Genomic DNA, 24,805 nt, shown 5'->3' with positions numbered 1-24,805 from the left:
ACTGGAGTGAGATGGTATCTTAGGGTGGTTTTGATTTGCATTTCTCTGACTGCTAGAGATGGTGAGCATTTTTTCATGTACTTGTTGATTGATTGTATGTCCTCCTCTGAGAAGTGTCTGTTCAGGTCTTTGGCCCATTTGTTGATTGGGTTATTTGTTATCTTATTGTTTAATTTTTTGAGTTCTTTATATATTCTGGATATTAGGGCTCTATCTGAAGTGTGAGGGGTAAAAATTTGTTCCCACGATGTAGGCTCTCTATTTACCTCTCTTATTGTTTCTCTTGCTGAGAAAAAACTTTTTAGTTTAAGTAAGTCCCACTTGTTGATTCTTGTTATTAACTCTTGGGCTATGGGCGTCCTATTAAGGAATTTGGAGCCTGACCCCACAGTATGTAGATCGTAGCCAACTTTTTCTTCTATCAGACGCAGTGTCTCTGATTTGATATCTAGCTCCTTGATCCATTTTGAGTTAACTTTTGTGCATGGTGAGAGAAAGGGATTCAGTTTCATTTTATTGCATATGGATTTCCAATTTTCCCAGCACCATTTGTTGAAGATGCTATCCTTCCTCCATTGCATGCTTTTAGCCCCTTTATCAAATATAAGAAAGTTGTAATTTTGTGGATTGGTTTCTGTGTCCTCTATTCTGTACCATTGTTCCACCTGCCTGTTTTGGTACCAGTACCACGCTGTTTTTGTTACTATTGCTTTGTAGTACAGTTTGAACTCTGGTATCGCTATACCTCCAGATTCACACTTCCTGCTTAGAATTGCTTTTGCTATTCTGGGTCTTTTGTTTTTCCATATGAATTTCATGATTGCTTTATCTATTTCTACAAGAAATGCCGTTGGGATTTTAATTGGTATCGCATTGAACCTGTAAAGAACTTTGGGTAATATCGCCATTTTGATGATGTTAGTTCTGCCTATCCATGAACAGGGTACATTTTTCCATCTTCTAAGATCTTCTTCTATCTCTCTCTTTAGGATTCTGTAGTTTTCATTGTATAAATCTTTCACCTCTTTTGTTAGGTTGATTCCCAAGTATTTCATTTTCTTTGAGGATATTGTGAATGGAGTGGTTTTCCTCATTTCCATTTCAGAAGTTTTGTTGCTGATATACAGGAATGCTTTTGATTTATGCGTGTTGATTTTATATCTTGCCACTTTGCTGAATTCATTTATTAGCTCTAGCAGTTTCTTTGTAGACCCTTTTGGGTCTGTTAAATATATTATCATGTCATCCGCAAATAGCGATAATTTAAGTTCTTCTTTTCCTATTTTTATGCCTTTAATTTCTTTTGTCTGTCTAATTGCTCTGGCTAGTATTTCAAGAACTAAATTGAATAGAAGTGGTGATAGAGGGCATCCCTGTCTTGTTCCAGATTTTAGAGGGAATGCCTTCAGTTTTTCTCCATTTAGGATGATGCTAGCCTGAGGTTTAGCATATATAGCTTTTACAATGTTGAGGTAAGTTCCTGTTATCCCTAGTTTTTCTAGTGTTTTGAACATGAAGGGATGCTGTACTTTGTCAAATGCTTTTTCTGCATCTATCGAGATGATCATATGGTTCTTGTCTTTCAGTCTATTGATGTGGTGAATAGCATTTATTGATTTCCGTATATTGAACCAGCCTTGCATCCCGGGGATGAATCCTACTTGATCATGGTGCACAATTTTTTTGATATGCTTTTGTATTCGATTCGCCAGGATTTTATTGAGAATTTTTGCATCCGAGTTCATTAGAGATATTGGTCTGTAGTTTTCTTTCTTTGAAGTGTCTTTGTCTGGTTTCGGGATCAGGGTGATGTTGGCCTCATAGAATGAATTTGGAAGAGCTCCTTCTTTTTCTATTTCTTGAAATAGCTTGAAAAGTATTGGTATTAATTCTTCTTTGAAGGTTTTGTAAAACTCCACTGTATACCCATCCGGTCCAGGGCTTTGTTTGGTTGGTAGTCTTTTGATGGCTTCTTCAATTTCTTCCTTTGTTATTGGTCTGTTTAAATTGTGTGTGTCTTCCTGACTCAATCTGGCCAGATCGTATGACTTAAGAAATTTATCGATATCTTCACTATATTCTATTTTATTGGAATATAGGGTTTCAAAATACTTTCTAATTATCTTCTGTATTTCTGTAGTGTCTGTTGTGATATTGCCTTTTTCATCCCATATGTTAGTAATTTGAGTTCTCTCTCTTCTTCTCTTTGTTAGCATGGCTAAGGGCCTGTCGATCTTATTTATTTTTTCGAAGAAACAACTTTTAGTTTTTTCAATTTTTTCAATGGTTTTTTTTGTTTCAATTTCATTGATTTCTGCTCTAATTTTAATTATTTCTTGTCTTCTACTACATTTGCTGTTATTTTGCTTTTCCTTTTCTAGGTTTTTGAGGTGTAGTGTGAGTTCATTTATTTGTTGGTTTTTTCTTTTTTTGAGGAAAGAACTCCAAGAAATGAATTTCCCTCTTAAAACTGCTTTCATTGTGTCCCATAGATTCCGGTATGTTGTGTCTGTATTGTCATTTGTCTCTATGAATTTTTTTATCTCCTCCTTTATGTCTTCTGTAATCCATTGATCATTCAGTAGCATATTGTTCATTTTCCATGTGATGTAGGATTTTTCCTTCCTTCTTTTATCATTGATTTCCAGTTTCATTCCATTATGATCAGATATGGTGCATGGTATTATCTCCATGCCATTATATTTACTAAGAGTTGCCCTATGGCATAGTATATGGTCTATCTTTGAGTAGGATCCATGTGCTGCTGAGAAGAACGTGTATCCACTTGATGATGGCTGATATATTCTATATATGTCAGTTAAGTCTAGGTTATTGATTGTGCTATTGAGTTCAATAGTTTCTTTATTCAGCTTTTGTCTAGAGGATCTGTCTAATGGTGAGAGCGGTGTGTTGAAGTCACCCATAATTATTGTGTTGTAGTCTATTTGACTCTTGAACTTGAGGAGAGTTTGTTTTATGAACGTTGCAGCTCCATTGTTTGGTGCATACAAATTGATAATTGTTATGTCTTGTTGGTGGATGGTTCCTTTTAACAGTATATAGTGTCCTTCTTCATCCCTTTTGATTAACTTAGGTTTGAAGTTGATTTTATTTGATATGAGTATACATGTATAAATTGTGTAAAATTTACATTAGATTAAGCATATCTACTTAGACATTTATTATTTATGGTGATAATTTTCAAAAATAATTTCTTTCAGGTTTTTGAAACATACAGTACATTATTATTTATTTTAGTTACCTCACTGGAAAATATCATGTCATAGCTTTTTGCTCCTATCTAAATGTAACTTAGTACCTATTGATCAACATTTCCCCATTCCTCCCCCACCTCTACTCTTCCCACCCAGGCTCTGGTAACCACCATTCTACTCTCAACTTCTATGAGATCCACATTTTTAGATTTCACATATGAATAAGATCATGTGGTACTTGTCTTTCTGTGCCTTGCTTATTTTACTTAAATAGTCATCTCCAGGCATAATTGAAACTTTTCCTCTTTAACCATCATCTCCCTATTTCCTCACCCCAACCCCTGGCAACCACCATTCTACTTTGTACTTCTATTAATTTTATTGTTTTATATACTTCATATAATTGAGATCATACAGTATTTGTCTTTCTGTGCTTGGCTTAGTTCACATAGCATCTTGTCCTCTAGACTCATCCATGTTGTCACAAATAACAGGATTTCTTTCTTTCTAAAGATAGAACAATATTCCATCATTGATATGTTGAGAGCCACAGCCAAAGGGGCCCCAGCAAACTTCCAGCTGCCAGCTGCCAGATACATCTATATTTATATGTATCTATCTACATCACAATTTCTTTATCCATTCATCCATTGGCAGATGCTTAGGTTGTTTCCTTATCTTGGCTAGTGGAAATAATGTCCCAGTGAACATGAGAATGCAGACAGTGTTTCAAGATAATACTGGTTTCAATTTCTTTGGATACATACCTAGAAGAATGAGATTGTGGCATTTGTCAGTAAATGGATGGAACTGGACACTATTATGCTAAGTGAAATAAGCCAATCCTCAAAAAACAAAGGCCAAATATTCTCTCTGATATGTGAATGGTAACATAATAAGGGGGTGGAATTCTTCTTTATGGCTGACTAATATTCCATTGTGGATATATACAACATTTTCTTTAGCCATTCATCTGTTGTAGAGCACCTAGGTTGGTACCATAGCTTAGTTATTGTGAATTGAGCTGCTATAAATAGTGATATGGCTGCATTACTGCAGTATGCCAATTTTAAGTCCTTTGGGTATACACAAAGGAGTGGGATAACTGAATGGTGGTTCCATTCCAAGTTTTTGGAGGACTCTCCATACTGCTTTCCATAGTGGTTGTACCAATTTGCAGTCCCACCAGCAATGTACAAGTGTACCTTTTTCACCACATCCTCGCCAACATTTATTGTTATTTATAGTCTTAATTGTCGTCATTCTGACTAGAATGAGATGAAATCTCAGTATAGTTTTAATTTGCTGTCAGAATTTTTTGGTTTGATGTAGTCCCAATTGTTTATTTTTGCTTTTCTTGCCTGTGCTTTTGGGTTCACACCTAAAAAACATCATTGCTAAAACCAATGCCACAGATCCTTTTGTGTATGTTTTACTCTAGCTCTAACATTTCAGGTCAACATTTATGTCTTCAATTCATTTTGAATTTTTAAACATGGTATAAGGGTCCAATATTCCCACCATCATTTATTGAAAAGGGCACCCTTTCCTCATTGTGTGTTCTTGGTGACCCTGTCAAAGATTAGTTGACCACATATATGTGGATTTATTTCTGGGCTCTCTATTCAGTTTTGTTGCTTTGTGTGTTCATTTTTATGTTGGTTAACATACATTTTTTTTTGGTACTGGGGATTAAATTCAATAGTGCTTTTCCACTGAGTTACATCCACAGACTTTTTAAATTTTTCATTTAAAATAGGGTCTTGCTAAGTTGCTGATGCTGGCTTCAAACTTGTGATCCTCCTGCCTCAGACTTCTGAGTTGCTGGGATTACAAGCATTTTCCATCATGCCCAGCCAATAATATTTTGATTACTACAGTTTGTAATATGGTTTGAAATCAAGAAGAGTGATCCCTCCATATTATATTACATTACTCCAGACTGTTCTGGTTGTTTGGGTCTTTTGTGGTACCACACTATTTTAGTATTATTTTTTTCTATTTTATGTAAAAATGTCATTAGTGGTTTTTAAAAAATTTGTTTTACTATTTATTTTTTAGTTGTAGTTGGACACAATACCTTTATTTTGTTTATTTGTTTTTATGTGGTGCTGAGGATTGAACCCAGGGCCTCGCAGGTGCTAGGCCAGTGCTCTACTGCTGAGCCACAACCCCAGCCCCTCATTACCATTTTGATAGAGTATGCATGGAATGTATGGCATACTTTGGTTAGTATGGACATTTTAACTGTATTACTATTTCTAATCCATCAATATGGGTTATCTTTTTACTTATTTCTGTCATTTTAATTTCTTCTATTAATGTCTTAGAGATTTGGGTATACAGATATTTCACCTTCTAGGTTAAATTTATTTGTAAGTATTTTATTTTTTCTGATGCAATTATAAAAGTGTATATTTTCATAATTTCTTTTTCAAATAGTTTATTGTTAGTATACTGAGATGCAATTGACTTTTGTATGTTGATTTCTTATTCTGCAAAATTACTGAATTAATTTATAATTTCTAACAAATGTTTGAGAATTCTATTTGGAAGCCTACAAAACTTTTGCCTAAAACTATGATATCATGTAGAACCACAAACATTCTCATGAAATGTATGACTTTCATCACCTGTTCCATGACACCTCAGACCACTGTTTCAAAACCCTTCAGAGCAGGCTTTCAAAGTGATAAAATTTAACCAGGCCAAAATTAGGTTGAGATACACATCATATCATGGCTCTTTTGTCACATATTTTATGAAAATCCAGCATTGAAAATAACTGAATATGGGCTTAATCATTGATCCATTTTGTTTTTCTCAAAATCTGATAAGTAACATAATTTTATTTTTCCTCAATACTTCCATATATAGGGAAGAAGTATTACCTTTTAAATATGTGTTTAAAATCAAGATTGCCTGCACTAGAATATTATCTCTATCATTTATTGGAGTATAGTTTTGAATGAGTCATTTAACCTCCTTATACTTAGATATCATTTTCTGTGAAGTAGGAATGGTGATGGTACCTAACTTGTATAATTACTGTGAAAATTAAATGAGATAATTCATAGCTCAGTTGAGTGCCTGGCATGGTAAATTCTTAATTGTTGTTACAAACTACTGTTATTAAATTATATTTTGACAATAATGTCATTGCCCAACAGTCCTTTCATATGAGCACACTGGTTCATAATTTTAGTCTTAGGGAATTTCCTAGGTGGCTGTCTTAAAGCCATGAATCATGAATGAAGGTCAACAATAATAGGTTCTTCTAGCCAATACTTTAGTATTAACTCACACCTTAGTCTCTTTTACTAGGCAGGCACTGGAGAAAACCCAAGATTAAAATTTTGTGACTTACATATGGCAATCCTATTGCCTTCCTCAGCTGTTTCTCTAGGCCCTGAAAATTCATTCACTTTCCTTTTAGAGTGGCCAGAAATTCAGGACATATGAACATTGCACACCATGTTCCCAAACTGAACCAGAACTTCTAGAAACTTGATTACAGGAATGGAGGCCTCAGAGAGACCTCTCAATTTCTTAATTAATAGATTCTAGTCATCAAAGCCTGACACTTGTCACATCTTGAGCATCTCTATAAAAGGCTTCAGCCAGAACACAAATGCTTCCTCCTCAGAAATAAATCATACCCCTAGGAGCTGGGTGTGGTAGCACACACCTGTAATCCCAGAGACTGGAGTGGCTGCGGCAGGAGGGTCTCAAGTTCAAATCCAGCCTCAGCAACTTAGTGAGGCCATAAGCAATTTAGTGAGACCCTGTCTCAAAATAAAAAGTCAAAAGGGCTGAGGGTGTGGCTCAGTGGCTAAGTGCCTCTGGTTCCATTCTCTGTACCAAACAAACAAATCATACCCCTAGGAAACACCTAGTGCTTTTACTATCTGGTAAAAGTGAAACTGAACAGTCAGTCTTTCTGAGTCTACCTCTGTGCTAGTGATCAGGAAATTTGGGGGCACTAAAGAATCCTGAAGAATGGAAATGTGACCCATACATGCTTGTTTTGCAGCTCAGATTCCATTCATTCTGTGTCTCTATAACGGTACTTCTTAATGTATGATCTGAAAATATCTCAGGGGCCTCACTGCATTTTCAGAAGATTTCATGAGGTCAAAATATTTTGATAATAGGGGCTGGGGTTGTGGCTCAGTGGCAGAGTGCCTGCCTAGCATGCAAGAGGCATTGGGTTCGATCCTCAGCACCACATAAAAATAAATAAGTAAAATAAGGTATTGTGTGCAACTACTACTAAAAAACATATAAAATATTTTGATAATAGGATGAAGACTTAATTTGCCTTTTCACTGTATTGATGTTTTCTATGATGGTACAAAAGCAATGGTAGATTAAATTCCTGGCACCTTAACACAAATCAAGGCAATGGCAGTAAAATAAACTGTTAACTTATTATGTTAAATGATATTACACATTTGTAGTTTTCAAAAATTGCAGTTTCAGTTAAGAATATTTTTATGAAATAATTTTCATAGATTTGTTGGCTATTTATATTTCTTCTTTTGAGCAATGGCTGTTCAGTTCCTTTGTCCATTTATTGACTGGGTTATTTAATTTCTTTTTTTAGATAGATAGATAGAGAGAGAGAGAGAGAGAGAGAGAGAGAGAGAATTTTTTAATTTTTTTTAGTTTTCGGCGGACACATCTTTGTATGGGGTGCGAACCCGGGCCGCACGCATGCCAGGTGAGCGCGCTACCACTTGAGCCACATCTCCAGCCCTTAGTTTTGTTTTTTTTAAATTTTTATTTATTTATTTATTTTTAGTTATACTTGACAGTAGAATGCATTTTGACATATAATACATACATGGAATATACATACATCAATCAAATTGTCTATTCTATTCTGCTGCCTTTCCTATCCTCCTTACTCCTCCCCTCCTCTCCCATCCTTTCTCTATCCAATCTAATGTGACACACTTTTTTTTTCCTTTTTCTCATTACAACATCATATATGTATTCTGTATAACAATGAGGTTCTCCTTCCATCTTCTGTGCAACTCCCCTTCTCCCTCTTTTTCCCTCCCACCTCTCTTCCCTATTTAGTGGTAGTCTTCTTCTCATGCTCTTCCTCCCTATCCCATTTTGAGTCACCCCCCTTATATCAGAGAAGACATTCAGCATTTGTTTTTTAGGGATTGGCTAACTTCACTTAGCATAATCTGCTCTAATGCCATCCATTTCCCTGCAAATGCCATGATTTTATTATTTTTTAGTTCCAGCCCTTAGTTTTTTGATGTTAATTTTTTTCAGTTCTTTATATAACTGGATATTAATTCCCTGTTGGGGGAGTAGCTGGCAAAGATTTTTACCCATTCTGTAGGCTCTTTCTTCACACTTTTGCTTGATTTGCTATGCACAAGCTTTTCAAATTGAAGTCATTCCATTTATTAATTTTTGGTTTTATTTATTGAGCTTTAGGAGTCTTAATAAGGACGCCAGTGGCTGTGTTGATATGTTGGAGTATTAAGCCTGTTTCCTCTAGCAGTTGCAGTGCTGCTGTTGTAATTTCTAGGTCTTTGATACACTTTGAGATCATTTTTATGCAGAGTGAGAGACAGGGATGTATCTCTCATTCCTTCATTTATCTACATATGGATATCCAGTCTTTCCACCATAATTTGTTAAAAAGCCTGTTTTCTCCAACATAAATTTTTGGCATTTTTGTAATGGGTCAGATGACTCTATCTATGTGAATTTATTTTTGTGTCTTCCATTCTATTCCATTGTCTGTTTTTTTTTATGCCAATAAACTGAGATTTTATTTCACTCCAGCTAAATTAAAAATCATCAAGAATATAAATGATAATAAATATTGGCAAAAATGCAGGGTAATAGTGCACTCATACATAGTTGCTGGCACTGAAAATTAGTACAACTACTATGAAAAGCAATATGGAGATTCCTCAAAAGACTAGCAATGTAATCACACTGTGATCCAGTTATTCCACTCCTTGGAATTTAAACAATAGTACTAAAATCAGCATAATACAGTCAGACAGGAACATTAATGTTTATAGCAGCACAATTCAGAACAGCCCAGTTATGGAACCAGCCTAGGTGTTCATTAACAGAGCAATGGATAAAGATAATGTAGTATATATACACCGTGGAATTTTACTCACCAATAAAGAATGAAATTATGGCATTTGCTGTTGAATGGATGGAATTGGAGAATACCATGTTAAGTGAAATTAGCCAGACTCAGAAAGGCAAGAATCAAATGTTATCACTCATTTGTGGAAGGTAGAGAGAGAAAAGGAATTTTAAAATGTTGATCTCATCAAAAGAGAAGAGAAAACAGTGGAATACAGGAAGAGGATCAGGGGAGAAAGGAGATATGGATGAGGGGAAGAAATGCAGAATGAAAGTGTCCAAATTATGCTGTGTGCATAAATAAATGTAGTATACTAAATTCCATAATTTTGGAATATGTCTGTGTATATAAAAATATAGATAGTATTATCAGGTTTACATTTGTCTACTAACATTATTGAGATTGATTTTTTTTCTTGTATCTGTTTCAAAAGTTTTCTTCAATAAAAAGACATTGTATATTAAAAAAGAATACCTTGATGAAGCTATAAAAATCATCTTTATTAAATTAGGTTTGAGTCTTTTTCTTCTGTGTAGCCAAGGTACTTCTGCTATACACTTTAGCATAATGGTTGTCCCAAGGAAAAGCACTTGTTATTTAGGTTTTAATGGAACTACCTGAAATTTCACTGAACAGTAGTTTTACTTGAAAGAACAAGTGTCAGACAAACTCTGGTCATTCAGACTTAAGTCTCTGATATTTACCAAAAGTAAATTTGTTTTTTAAGCAAAAATTAAAAATTTGAAGACTTGTATCAGGCTCTATGAGCTTAACAGCTTAAAGACTTCTCTGTTGAGTTTAGTGGTAATACTAATGTATGCAATTGTTTCATAGTGTACAAGGAAATATAATAAACATAATAACATTTGGAAGAGCTACAAAACAGAGTGAATCAATACTTTCTAAGTGGCCAACATGATAATTATAAAATAATGCACAGGTAAAAGAGTCATTCAAAATATAATGTAGTACAATGGGTTTTAATGGAAAAGAGTATGAAAAGTTGATTAAATGAGAAGTTCATTAATTTGCTTTTACATTTCGTATACCAACCAAGATTGTACCACTTGAGAAATTTTAATCAAAGAAGAATATCCACAGTTATCTGAAAAGGTTATTAAGATACTTATCCTTTTTATAAATATAAATCTTTGTACAGTTATATTTTCTTCATATATTTGGGCCAAAACAATGTATTACTATAGATTGAACGTAGAAGCAGTTATGAAAATTTGTCTTCTTTTATTTTTTCTTTTCACATTTTTATTAGTGCATTATAGTTGTACATAATGATGTGATTTGTTGTTACATATTCATACAGACACACAATGTAACAATATAATTGAGCCAATATCACTCCTTCTTCCCTCACTGCCTCCAACTCCCTTGGTCCCTTTCCCTCTACTGACATCCCTTTGATTTTCATGAGATCCCTGCCCCCCACCTTTCTTTTCCTTTTTCCACTCTAGCTTCCACATATGAGAGAAAAATAGCACATTTGACCTTCTGAGTTTGGTTTATTTCACTTAACATAATGGTCTCAAGTTCCATTTATTTTCCTAAAAAATAATATAATTTCAATTTTCTTTATGGTTGTACAAAACTCCATTTTGTATATGTACCACATTTTCTTTATCCATTTATGGTTACCTGGCTGGCTCCATAGTTTGACTATGGTGAATTGTGCTGCTATAAACATGGGAATGCTTTTATTAGTATAGTATAATGACTTTGATTTAGAATAAATGCCAAGGGATGGTATAGCTGGGTTATGTGGGGGTTCCATTCCTAGGCTTTTGAGGAAAGTCCATACAATTTCCATAGGGGTCCTATTAATTTACAATCCCTCCAACAGTGTAAAAGTGTTCCTTTTCTCCACATCCTCTCCAGCATTTATTATTGTTTGTATTCTTGATGACTGCCATTCTGACTGGAGTGAAATTATATCTCAGCGTGGTTTTGATTTGCACTTCCCTAATTGCTAATGATATTGATAATTTTTTCATATATTTGATGGCCATTTGTATTTCTTCCTTTGTGAAGTGTTTAATTCATTTATTAATTAAGTTATTTGTGGGTTTTTGTTGTTTTTTGAGTTCTTTATATATTCTAGATATTAATTGTCTGTCAGAAGAATAGCTAGCAAAGATTTTCTACCTTTATGTAAGTTCTCTCTTCACATTCTTTATTGTTTCCTTTGCTTGCCAGAAGCTTTTAAACTTGATGCCATTCCATTTATTAACTCTTGGCATTATTTCCTGAGCTTTAGGGATCCTAATGAGAAAGTTGTTGCCTGTGCCTGTATGCTAGAATGTTGACCCTACATTTTGTTCTAGGATTGCATACTTTCTGATTTAATTCATACTAGGTCTTTGATCCATTTTGAGTTGATTTTAGGGGAGGGTGAGAGATAAGCATCTAGTTTTATTCTTCCACATATAGATAAGCAGTTTCCCCAGCACCATTTGTTTAAAAAGCTATCTTTTCTCCAATGTATGTTTTTGGCAACTTTGTCAAGCACCAGATGGCTGTAGAGTGTGGGTTTGGCTCTTTGTCTTCTATTCTATACCATTGGTCTATGGGTCTGTTTTTATGCCAGTACCTTGTAGTTTTTGATACTATAGCTCTGTGGTACAATTTGAAGTCAGGTATTGTGATGCCCCCAGCATTGCTTTTTAGGCTTAGAGTTGCTTTGGCTATTTTGAATCTTTTATTCTTCCCAATAAATTTTAGGACTTTCTTTTTCTAGTTCTATGAAGAATGTCATTGGTATTTTGATGGGATTGTATTGAGTTGACATATTAATTTTGACTTTATGACCATTGACATTATGACCATTTTAACAATATTAATTCTGGCTGTCCATGAATATAGGAGATCTTTCCATCTCCTGTGGTATTTTTCAAGTTTTCTTCAGTTTTCTATAGTTTTCATTGTAGATGTCTTTTACTTCATTGCTTAGATTTATTCCTAGGCATTTTATTTTATTTTAAGGCTATTTGAATAGAACTGTTTCCCTGATACCTTTCTCAGCAGATTCATTATTGGTATATAGGAAAGTTATTGATTTTTTTTTGTTGACTTTGTAACGTGTATCTGTCTTCTTTTTAAGTAAACATTAAAGAAATCTGCTATAATATAAAACTGTAATGCTGAAAACTAATTTATTTTGGAAAATAAAGCTATTTTTCATAAATGTTATTTATTAACTTATTTATATCATATTAACATTAATTAATACATAAATATTTTCAATTTTTCTCATTTTAATTTCTACTATTTTATATATATATATATATATATATATATATATATATATATTCCACATAAAAATCTCCTTTGGTCTCTAATAATTTTTAAGTGTATAAGTCTTGAGGCCAAAGTTTGATAACTACCATTCATCAATCTGAGGAATTTGTTTTATGATGCTAGACTCATTGTGATCTCATTCATGTTTCTTAACCTCTCTGGGCTTGTTTCCTCATCTGTAAAATGGAGACGATTATAACGCTTACTGGACCATAATGAGGATTAACTATATTAGTAAAACCCAAGAATTGTAGAACACACATTAAACATTATCTTTAAGGGGCATAGACCTGTCCAATATCTGAGGAATGCAGATTTCATGATGGGATCTCCACTTTAGGTGGATCCAAGGAGGAACCACATAAATGAAGCACTACCTCGGATTCCCTCACCCCTCTGCCGTCACACTCTCTGTTTCACACATTTCCACACTGCTTCTTCCAACATATTGCCTTTAAATACAGTGAGAAAATGCCACATAAAGACAATGTATGTGCCATTGCTCCTTTACTCCTACCTTAGTTTTACATGCAGCAAAATTCTCTGTGGTCTACAATGCCCAGTTAACCTCTTTGTTGAAGGTCTAAAAGGAGTCAATATGTTCAGACAAGGCCACTCTCTTTGATCACACAGCAGAACATCAAAAGGGACTCATTTGTCTATAAAGCTCTGGCTTCAGGCCCTCTCCATGTCCCTAATATCTAATAACCACCTTCTAAAGTACATCTCATGCTGAGATACCATCTGCCACACACTCTGGTCACCTGATATACTTAAGTTTAATAATCTGATTCAACAAGTTTGAGTTAAGCACCTTCCTGAATCCATTCAATTATACAACAAGTAAGAAATAAAAATAAAGAAAAGGAAAAAAGAATATATGTAGTCTTTTCAAATATCTATAGAACATTTAAATAAAGCCTCATGGTTTATTTAGCTATTAAGAAAATTCCTACATATTCCTAAATATTAAAAATTATATAAACCATATTCTCTAACTACATAATGAAGCTCTAAATTAACCACAAAAAGATATAAAATAGCAAGACAAGGAATAAACATATAATTATAGAGTATATTAGGCGAAAGAAAAAAGTTAAAATTGAAATTATGAATTATTTGGTTTTTTGTATGCCATAATAGAGATTAAAATTATCTCTCTATTCCCTTTATGCTTTAGCAAAGTGTCTCATTAAATGCCAGATTTTGTTGTGGATAAATTCTAGACTTTTTATCTTTTCAATAGAGTCTCTCCCATGAAGAGTTCATCCATGCCTAGAAATTAAATTCTAAAATATGTAAAAATAGTGCATTCGGACTGGGGCTGTGCCTCGGTGTTAGCACACTTGCCTGGCATGTGTGAGGCACTGGGTTCTATTCTCAGCACTGCATATAAACAAATAAAATAAAGGTCTATTGACAACTAAAAATGCTTAAAATAGTGTATTCACATTTATATCTCCATTTCAAATATGTCATCCATTTTCATTCCCATTTTACCAATTATTTACTTGGCTGTTTCAAAAGCATCTAAAGCTAAGTGGATTCAAAACTCATAATCCCCAAATCTCCATCTGATACCCTTCCTCCATCATGTTCTTTTCCATTGTTACTTATATTTGTGTGGGTACCGTCATACATTAAGTTAAACAAGCCAAAACAATAGAAATTATCCTGGGCATCGGCTTCTCTATTATCTCCTCCTACCCATATCCAGTCTATCACCATTTACTGTCAATTGTACTCACAAAAATTTTCTTTTCTTTTTTTTTTTAGAGAGAGAGAGAATTTTTTAATATTTATTTTTTAGTTTTTGGCGGACACAACATCTTTGTTTGTATGTGGTGCTGAGGATCGAACCCGGGCCGCACGCATGCCAGGCGAGCACACTACTGCTTGAGCCACATCCCCAGCCCACAAAAACTTTCTTAAAACTGTGCACCTCTCTTCTTTTCTACCTTTACTACCTTATTCCAATATACTACTACTATCTGGACTTGTAGTGGCCTTTTAATTGCTCTCCTATGGCCCCCACTTGTACCCTTGAATTCATTTTCCACATAAACAACTAGAGTGATGCTGTTAAGTGTCAAAACTGACCATATCCCTTTCTTACTCCAAACTTTCTAACAGGCCTTCTCATTGCTCTTAGAAGAAAATACATAGTCTTTATCAAGATGTACAAGTCCCTACACGGTCTAACTCTACCTCTGTATCTTCAGTCTCAACATGTTTCTGCTTTCTTTATTCTTTTACTAACAACCATACTTGACTACTTTCAGTTTACAATTTTTTCTTGTGCCAAATATGATGTTCACTCTTTTTGGAATGCTTGTTTGCTCTGGTTTGCCTAATTTACTTATATTTACTCTTTTTCTGGACTACTTAAGTATTCTTCCTTTATATTTTCTTTCTTTTTTTAAAGTTTGAGAGACACTAAAATATTTCAAAAATTTTAGGACTACTTAAACTAATAATATCACAAAATATGAGATGTTCTTAACATTATATAACAATGAGTTTATGACAGATTGCCATAAGATGGTTTTGTTTATCCAATTGGAGTAATTGCTAATAAGGTGACCATTTTGGTTACCCCAAAAGTTTTGAAAATATCACTTTGTTATTCATCAAGTCTTTGTAAAGTCAATGATTAGTTTAGGTGAATGTGAGCTAAAAATGCTCATCATGAGTCAAAATACTCTTTTTTAAAATTATAATTATTAATGCATGCTAATGGTACAAATTAATGGGTTTCATTAATTTGACATTGCCATACTTGCATATATTGTGCTTCGATCATGTCCATCCTCCCTTCTACCCTTTCTTGCCCTGTCTTCTCTTCTCCCACACCCCAGCACCCTTCACCTTACCTAATAGGTCCTCTTCTATTTTCAGATCATCTTTTTGTTTTGTTTCAACATACAAGAGAAAACATGTGATACTGATCTTTTTGTATATGACTCATTTCTCTTAACATTATGTCCTTTGATTCTATCCATTTGTGATAAAATTTGTGATCTTCAAACAGGTAATTTAACTTTTTCCTTTCCTATTTGCAGCCCAATCATTTCTTTCTCTTGCCTTACTTCTTGGACTAAAATTTTAAGTATTATATTGAATAAGAGTGGTGAGAGTGGACATGTTTGTCTTATTCTTGATTTTAGAGGCACTGCTTTCAATTTTTACATATTCACAATGATGGTGGCTTTGGTTTTGTTATATATAGCCTTTATTATGTTGAGATATGATCCTTCTATAACTAAATTATTCAGGGCTTTTTTTGAGAAGGGATGTTAAATTTTATTAAAGGCTTTTTCTGTATTTATTGAAATGATGATTTTTTTATCCTTGATTTTAATTATGTGCTGTATTACATTATTGATTTACATATGTTGAACCAACCTCCCACTTCCAGAATGAAACTAGCTTGATAATCATTTATAATCTTGTAAAATACACTGCTGAATTTGAATTGCAAGTATTTTATTGAGAATTTTTTTGCATCTAACTTCATCAAGGATATTGGTGTATAGTTTTGTTGTTGTTGTTGTGACAGGTTTGGTAAGGTAGTACTGACTTTGTAAATGAATTGGGAAGGGTTCCCTCCCTTTCTAGTTTACAGAATAGTTTAAGGAACATGGGTATCACTCCTTCTTGAAAGTTAAATAAAATTCAGCAGTGAATCCATCTGGTCCTAGACTTTTCTTAATTGGGAGACTATTACTCCCTTCATCTCACTGTATGCTTTTGATGCATTTAAGATTTTACATCTCTTGGTTCAATTTTGATAGCTTATATATGCTCCTTTGTTCATTTATTCTATATTTAAAAATTTACTGGCATAGAGTTTTTCAAAATATTCCCTATTTTATGAGTCTCAGTGGTATGTTTTAATATACCCACTTTATCTCTAAATTTATATACTTGAATATTCATTGTGTATTTATTAGTATAGCTAAGGCTTTGTTAATTTAGTTTATTTTTTCAGAGAACCAACTCTTTGTTTCATTGATGCTTTGCATTGTTTTTTTAGTCTCTCTATTTTGTTTATTTCTGCCCTGATCTTTATTATTTATTTTCTTTTAATGATTTTGGGCTTAACTTGCTCTTGTTTTTCTAAGACCTTGATAAACACATTAGGCTATTTACTTGAAATCTCTCAGGGCTATAAAGTTCCCTCTTAGGACTGTTTTCACTGTATCCCAGAGGTCCTGGTATGCTGTGTTGGCATTTTCATTTGATTCTAGTAATTTTTAAATTTACCTTAGATCTCTTCACTGACTCACTGTTTAAAAAATATTGTTCAGTTTCCATGTATTTGCCTACATTCTGTAATTAATTTTGCTATGGATTTCTAGTTTTATTTCATTGTGATCTGATAAGATACAAGAAATAATTTCAATTTTTTTAAATTTGGTAAAACTTGGCCTAATATTCCAATCTATTTTAGAAAAGTTTCATGTCCTGATGAAAAGAATGCGTACTCTGAAGTTTTTGGATGGAATACTCTGTTGATGTCTGATAAGTACATTTGATAAATAGTATAATTCAACTTTTATTATTATTAGAGTACTGGGGTTTGAATTGAGGACTTCACACATGCTAGACAAATGCTCTGCTTCTGAGCTACATCCCAGCTCTTTTTATTTATTCGTGTTTTAATTTTGAGACAAGGTTTCACTAAGTAGTTGTTCTGGCTGACATCAAACTTGTGATCCTCTTGCCTCCATGGTGTACCACCATGCCTAGCTCTTTGTTGATTTTTTTTTCTGGATGATATATTTATTGGTAAGAGTGGGGTACTGAAATCACCCATTATTATTTTACCATAGCCTATCTCTCCCTTTATTTTCAGAAGTATATTTTATAAAATCAGGTCTCCAACATTTGTGGCATATATATTTATCATTGTTATAACTTCTGGATGGATTGTTCCCTTTATCAACATGTTCCCTTCTTGGTCTCTTCTGACCGATTTTGGTTTGATGTCTTATTTGCCATGTATGAGTATAGCTGCTCCTGACTGCTTCTGGATTTCATTTGCTTATAATATCACTTTTATCCTTTCAGTTTCATTCTATTTGTGTCTTTATCAATGAGGTGAGTTTCTTTCAGGCAGGAAATTGTTGGACCTTGTTTTTGATCTAAATAACCAGTCTGCATCTTTTAATTGGAGAACTAATACCATTTACTTTCATGGTTGTTATTTAAAAACATGTACTCCTTCCTGTCATGTTGTTGTTTTTCTTTTGTATGTTTTGAATCTGTTTCTTCTTCCCTCATTCATCTTAGAGGTTTGGTGCTTTATTGAATTTATAGCATTTGATTGTTTCCTAATTATCATTTGCTTATCTATTCTTCCAGTGAGATTTATTCATTACTGTGCTCTAGTGATTATGTTTATCTTGCTTCCTTTTCTAGGTATTGGTTTAAGTATCATCTGTAGTGCTGGGTTAGTGGTCATGAATTTTTTTTGTTTATCTTAGATGTTATTTATTTTGCCTTTAATTCTGAATAATGACTTCTTGATATACTAATCTATGTTGGCAATTTTTTTTTCTTCCAGGACATGAAATACATCATACCATAACCTCCTGGCCTTTAGAATTTCTGCTGATAAATCTGCTTTTATTGCAATGGGGTTGCCTTTATATGTAATGTTGAACTTCTCTCTTGCAGTATTAAATATTCTTACTTTATTCTATAGTTTTGGCAGTTAAACTATAGTGTGTCACAGAGAGTTTCTTTCCTGGTAATGTTTATTTGGGGTTCTAAATGACTCCTGAACCTAGACGTCCATTTCTTTCCAAGATTTGGGAAGTTTTCTGTCGTTATTGCATTTTTTTCTGTGATGTTTGCCTATAGCTATCCTCCATTGTCAATTCCAATTTCATATATATATATATATATATATATATATATATATAGAGAGAGAGAGAGAGAGAGAGAGAGAGTCTTTTAATGGTATACTAGTAACTTGTATGTTCCATTAATTCTTTCTTAATTTTTTCCTTTATTACTGTCTGAATGTGAAAATTCATCAACCTTGATTCCAAGCTGATATTCTTTCTACTTGATCCATCTTTGGGGAGGCTTTCAATTATTTCTTATTTGACTTGTTTAGGTTTCCATTTCTATGATTTCTATTTAGTTCTTTTTCAGAATATATATCTCTTCATTCAATTGGTTTTTCATAGCCTGCATTGTCTTCCTTAATTCATTCATCTATTTATTTATATCCACTTTGAATTATTTTAAAATATTTTTTTAAAAATTCCTTTTCCAGCATTTCATACATTTGTAATCAGTTTACTAGAGGTTTATACACTTTTGGAGGAGTCATGTTGCCTTGTTTTTTCATATTTCTTATTTTATTTTTAGTTGTAGATGGACATAATACCTTTATTATTTAATTATTTATTTTTATGTGGTGCTGAGGATTGAACCCAGTGCCTCACATGTGCTAGGCAAGTGCTCTGCCACTGAGCCACAATCCCAGACCAATATTTCTTATGTTTTTATGTTGATATTTTTATGTCTGTTGGAATGTATATTTTTCTACTTTTACGTGAGATTCTTCTTACTAAGCAAATTTCTCTTTCAAATGTGCCTTGAAATATCAGTTTGTTATGTTGAGTTTAATTACAACTGAACTTCATGGTTCAGTTTTCCTGCTGCTTCTTTAGTTGTGATTAGTGGATAAAATTATACTTCATGCTTGTATTAGTCCTTCTTTATCTGTGTAGTCTTTCAGGCTCAGAGGTGCCTGCTTTCTCTGCAGGCATTGGAAAAAAGGGGGTCCTTCTTGTAGTTCAGGCAGGTGTGAGGTAGATAGCAAAATATATGGGGTGGAAATTCTGTGGTAGAATGAAACTGACCAAGCTATCCTATGTACCTATATGGATATACCAAAGTGAATTTCACCTTTTTGTATATCTATAATGCACTAATTAAAAAACAGTATAAATAAATAGAAGAAATAATGGTAGAATAGAGGAAATAGAACAGGGGGAAGAAGGAGGAGAGAGAAAGGAAAAATACTAGTGACTGAATGGGAATGAAATGTATTCCATGCTTGTATAATCATGTTAAAATGAACCCCATATAACTGTAATATTTATTATAGTATAACTATAATAAAGTAATAAAATTAAAAAGTAATAATAAAAATAAAATTAATTTTAAAAAGGAAAAAAATAGAAAAGGAAAAAACTGAAAAAAGAAAAAAGTAAAAATCAAAGAGGAAAGATTTGATCCCCCAATCCTGCACCTGCCTCTTGAGCTTCCAAGTGGCTCTACCCCAGGGCCAAACTGGGTCTCAAGGCAGGTGCCTGCTGAGTCAGTGTAGTTACATTGTTGTGGGCTCCCAGAGACAAGAAAATGCAGGGGACTTTTGACTCCCAGAGCACCAAACTCAGACAAAGCCTTCTCAAGATAGTTCCCCATTACAGCACTGTGAACATCCACTGGAAAGTGCATAGGACTTCTTCATAGCCAGTTCAATATGCAGATCTCAGGTTCACTGTTCAGACTTCACTTTTACATAGTACAGAATTCTGTGCTAGGTGTGCTCACATGGACTTTCTCTCTTTCACATCTACCCTAACCTCTGCCTCACTGTCATTCTATCAGTGCTAGGGCATTTTGTCTCACCCTCTGTTCTACTACCCAAGGTATCTGGGTTTTTCCAAGTCTCTGACTATCCACTATTGAAATTCAGCATTCTCCCATAGTCACTCACCTTGATAAGCAGTTGCTCTCCAGTTGTTTTGATTTTATCTGGTGGAGAAACAGGTGAGTGCTAGGTGCCTTTTATCTGCCATCTTGGATCTCCTCCTAATCTTTCTTAAGACAACCTTCTTTGACCTCTTAAAGAGGTCAAAAATCTATTATAATTTTTTATAGCAATATATTTTCGTATGTTGAAATTAGCATAGATAAAATTTTATATTTGTATGATTAATGATAATCATTAACAATAAACTGTAGGTCTCCTATTAGGAACCACGTAAGTGAGGCATATTGGAAAGGGATCCTTCAACACTAGTCAAGTCTTTTAGACAACTGAAATCCTGAGAAAAACAGATATTTCTGACATATAAGGAAGAAGAGAAATAAGAGTGCTAATGGAGTAGCTCAGGGGAAGAAAGGAAGTCAGGCCATATAATGGAGACTAAAGAGAGACTATATATATTAGGAATTCTTGGCCAATAGTATCCTGTGGGGCAAGTCAAGAGAGGAGGGAGTCTCCAAGTTTCCTTATTCATGATGCCTTTCCTTGCCTTTATAGAGTCAGATGATAAATGCCCATCTGGCAAAATATCTACTACATGTTGTCAAGTGCTGCACTGGGCACTCAAGTTTTTTTGAAATACCAAAACTGCTTTGCCTTCAGCTATCTCTTAAAGTTGACACTACAGTAATATCTAAGTTTTTGTTTGTTCACTATTGTGAGTTTAAAAAACATAAACATTCATATCAGTATGGGATAGGGGCTGATTAGGGTAGGCAGGGAGAAGGAAATCTTATTTCTACTGGAAATAGAACTCCAGGTTCATTCATCATGAATTTTTATCTGATGTGAAGATTTTAAAATGTCCTCACTATGGTCTCTGTCTCCTTTTCTTGCCTATTCACTCACAGCTGACTCAGGATGACCTTAGGCTCAGCCCAGGGCTAAAGAAGCCATTTTGAATATGGCCATTTGGCTTGAATAAGTCAGTTCAAGCTACAGTACTTTGCACAACAGAGAAACCTGAATATTCCCTTTAAGCTAACCTCTTGTCCAACATTCAGGTGGAGCAAAAATATAAACCAGGGCATATCAAAAAATACTTTTAATACTTTTAAATAAAAAAAATACTTTGTGGGTATGTATATGTGCGTGAAATATAAATATTCCTAAAATTTTTCAAAATTAATAGGTAACTTTGGAGTTTGTAAAAGTATAGGTCTTATGATGTGCCAGTGGTTTTCCAATGATACTTTTCTGCTGCTAAATTACCACTTAAGGTGATAGACTGTAGAAGCAGTTCTGAATTGAAGCCTATTGTGACAGCAACTATCAGAAGGGCCAGGATGGAACAGAAGAATTTTCAAATTAAAACTACACAAAGAAACTCAAAGAGGAGAAAATGGCAGATCTAACTCTCTGTGGGGAAGAGAAGAGACCTTGTAAAATATAAAGAACCAAAGTTTAAGATCGTGAGTGGTCAATATATTCCAAAATTTGAACCATTACTGACCTCTGGTGTATGGTTGATTATCTTAAAATTCATGTTCACTTAAATAACCCAATCAAGCAAATAACCCAATCAAGCAAAATGAGTTTATATCCTAGGATATTCTTCCTTTAAGAAAGCAGTTTACCAACTGAACAACCTCTCCCCTACTCACCTTAGCCTCTGGTAATCACTCTTCTACTCTCAACTTCTATGAGAGCAACTTTTTTAGATTCCACTTTAGTGAGATCATGCAGCACTTGTCTTTCTGTGCATGACTTTTTTACTTAACATAATGTCCTCCAGGTCTATCCATGTTGTTAAAAATATTTCACAATGTATATAAGAATGGAAACATCATTTTATCCCACTTATTATTTTCATTTATAATGCATTTTGATCACAAATGGGGGACTGGAGTGTGGAGAAGGATGAAATGAAAACAGGAATTACCCTAGAATTTGTCATTCAAATATCAAAAAATGTCTTGAACTTTAGGGGTTTTGTTAAGGAAGTCAGTGCTTGCACCAATATGGTGAAGTGTTGAGCTTATGTTTTCTTCTAAAAGTTGCAAATTTTATGATTAAACTAAGAATCAATAAGTGGCATCAAAATTAAAAAGCTTCTGTACAGCAAAGGAAATGAGAGTTTGAAGAGAGAGCCTACAGAATAGGAGAAAATCTTTGCCAGCTACTCCTCCAGCAGAGAATTAATATTCATAATATATTAAGAACCCACCAACATTTAACACAACCCCCCACAAATAACCCAATCAATAAATAGGCAAAATAATTAAACAAGATTTTCTCCAAAGAAAAAATACAATGAATTAAATTTAAAAAAGAAAAAATACACTGGCCAACAATTACGTAAACAAAATCTTTAATGTCTCTAGCAATCATGCAAATGCAAATCAAAACTACATTAAGATTTTACTTCACTCCAGTTAGAATGGCAATTATCAAGAATACAAATAATAACAACTGCTGGTGAGGATGTGGGAGAAAATATACACTCATATATTGTTGGTGGGACTGCAAATTAGTATATTTACTCTGGAAAGCAGTATGGACATTCCTCAAGACTAACAATGCATCTACCCTATGACCTCACTATCCCACTCCTTGGTATTTATACAAAAATAACTAAAATTGGCATAGTGTAGTGATAGAGGCACATTAATGTTTATAGCAGTGCAATTCACAATAGCCAAGTTATGGAACCAACCAAGATGTGTGTCAACAGACAAGTGGGTAAAGAAAATGTGGTATATATACATATTGGAGTATTACTCAGCCATAAAGAAGAATGAAATTATGGCATTTTTTTGGTAAATGGATAGAACTGGAGAACATCATGCTAAGTGAAATAAACCAGACTCAGAAAGTCAAGGATCAAATGTTTTCTCTCATATGCAGAAGGCAAAACAAATTAAGGGTGAAAGGGAGAGGATCCCATGAAAAAGAAGAGAGATCAGTAGAGTAAAGGAAGGGGATTTGGGGGAGGGAGGAGAGACGGGAGAAAGGAGGAACTGTGGAATGAAATTGACCAAATTATGTTATATGCATATATGAATATATCACAATGAATTCTACTGCCCCCCTCTATATATATGGCACCAATTTTAAAAAATGAATAAATAGAAGGAAGACTAGTGTAGAGGAATGGGAATAGGGGAAAGAAGGAGAGGAGGGAAAGAGGAAGTACTAGGGACTGAAATGGAACAAATTATATTCCAGGCATGATTGATTGTGTCAAAATAAACCTCAATATTATGTATAACTATAATGAAATAATAAAAGACATTCTAAAATAAAAAAAAAATTATCCTAGATACTTTGTTTGGAGAGTTGGAAAAATGGTGTTGCTGTGATCCTAAAACGGCAAGTTGGGAGAGAGGAGCTGCTGAGGGGCTTCAGTGGACGTTTTGTCTCTGAAATGTTTATCTGACCATAGCTATCGTCCTGACCTATGCTCTCAGTTTCATCTAAGGAAGAGTCAGAAAGTTGTGAGTTGGTTTCTCTAGGCAAGAAACAGGAGTCTGGAGATAAAGTCAATATTACAGAAAAGTCCAAAACTGAACTTTGGAAATTTTCTCTCACCAAACATTAATGTCTCCCTCACTCTACTTTTGAGGTACATTTAATAGGTAAACACACATTTTCTTTGATTTTTCATGAAGACTAAAGTAGTATCGGATAGTCTTTTACCTCACTAATCCTCTTTGTGTCCCCGTCTTCACCTAGTTTCTTCCAGGTTCATGCAGGTTGGTTCAGGACACTGGCACCAAAAAAATATAGAAAAATTTCTTTAGAATTGAGGTTGTATTGCCTGAGTGTGATAACAAGTCATCAAACACATTTCACTTAGTTGTTTAGGGCAAATAAAAATTTAAAAGTGGAAAAATTAATGTCTAAATTAAGCATGATAATACATGTATCCAATGTAATAATAACCAACATTTTTGAGCATGATGTAGTAGTAACAGTAGATACCATTTAGTGATTCTGCCTATGTTAACTAATTTAATATTTACAATATATATGTAATATCAATTGTAATGCATTCTGCTGTCATATATAACAAATTAGAATAAAAAAATAAAAAATTACAATAGCTCTATGAAGATGGCTGTATTATTATACCAATTTTACAGATAAATAAAGTAAAGAGAATAATGATAATTTGCCCATTATTACATAGCTAGTAAGTAACATAGCTATAGTTTGAACTCAAGAGATCTGGTTCCATGATTCACATTCTTAACTACTGTGTTGCACTTTTTCTTATGAGGTTAAAAAAATAATATAAAATATATACTAAAATGTTTAGAATATGAAAAGCTTCTAAATTTTCAATATTGTTATTGTAACATAAAAGATCCTATGGGTAGATGACTTCTATCTTTTTTCTTATATTGA

The 24,805-nt window shown here is 33.7% G+C and overlaps 1 protein-coding gene across 5 annotated transcripts in view; it reads right to left on the bottom strand.

The window, feature by feature from the left end:
* The window catches only part of Klf8 (KLF transcription factor 8), a 275,905-nt gene that overhangs the window by 75,168 nt on the left and 175,932 nt on the right, over window positions 1-24,805 (bottom strand). For all 5 annotated transcript variants that reach the window (XM_058572505.1, XM_058572506.1, XM_058572502.1 and 2 more), the window contains one exon: window positions 24,095-24,164. The gene's annotated coding sequence lies outside the window, so the exon portion shown is untranslated. The remainder of the gene's footprint in view (window positions 1-24,094; window positions 24,165-24,805) is intronic.

This window comes from Marmota monax, unplaced genomic scaffold (assembly GCF_021218885.2).
Source record: "Marmota monax isolate L192 unplaced genomic scaffold, Marmota_monax_Labrador192_F-V1.1 WCK01_AAM20220418_F8-fsc00451, whole genome shotgun sequence".
NCBI classification, from domain to species: domain Eukaryota; kingdom Metazoa; phylum Chordata; class Mammalia; order Rodentia; family Sciuridae; genus Marmota; species Marmota monax.
The sequence above is the reverse complement of the archived record's forward strand: the minus strand, read 5'-3'. Positions and strand labels throughout refer to the sequence as shown.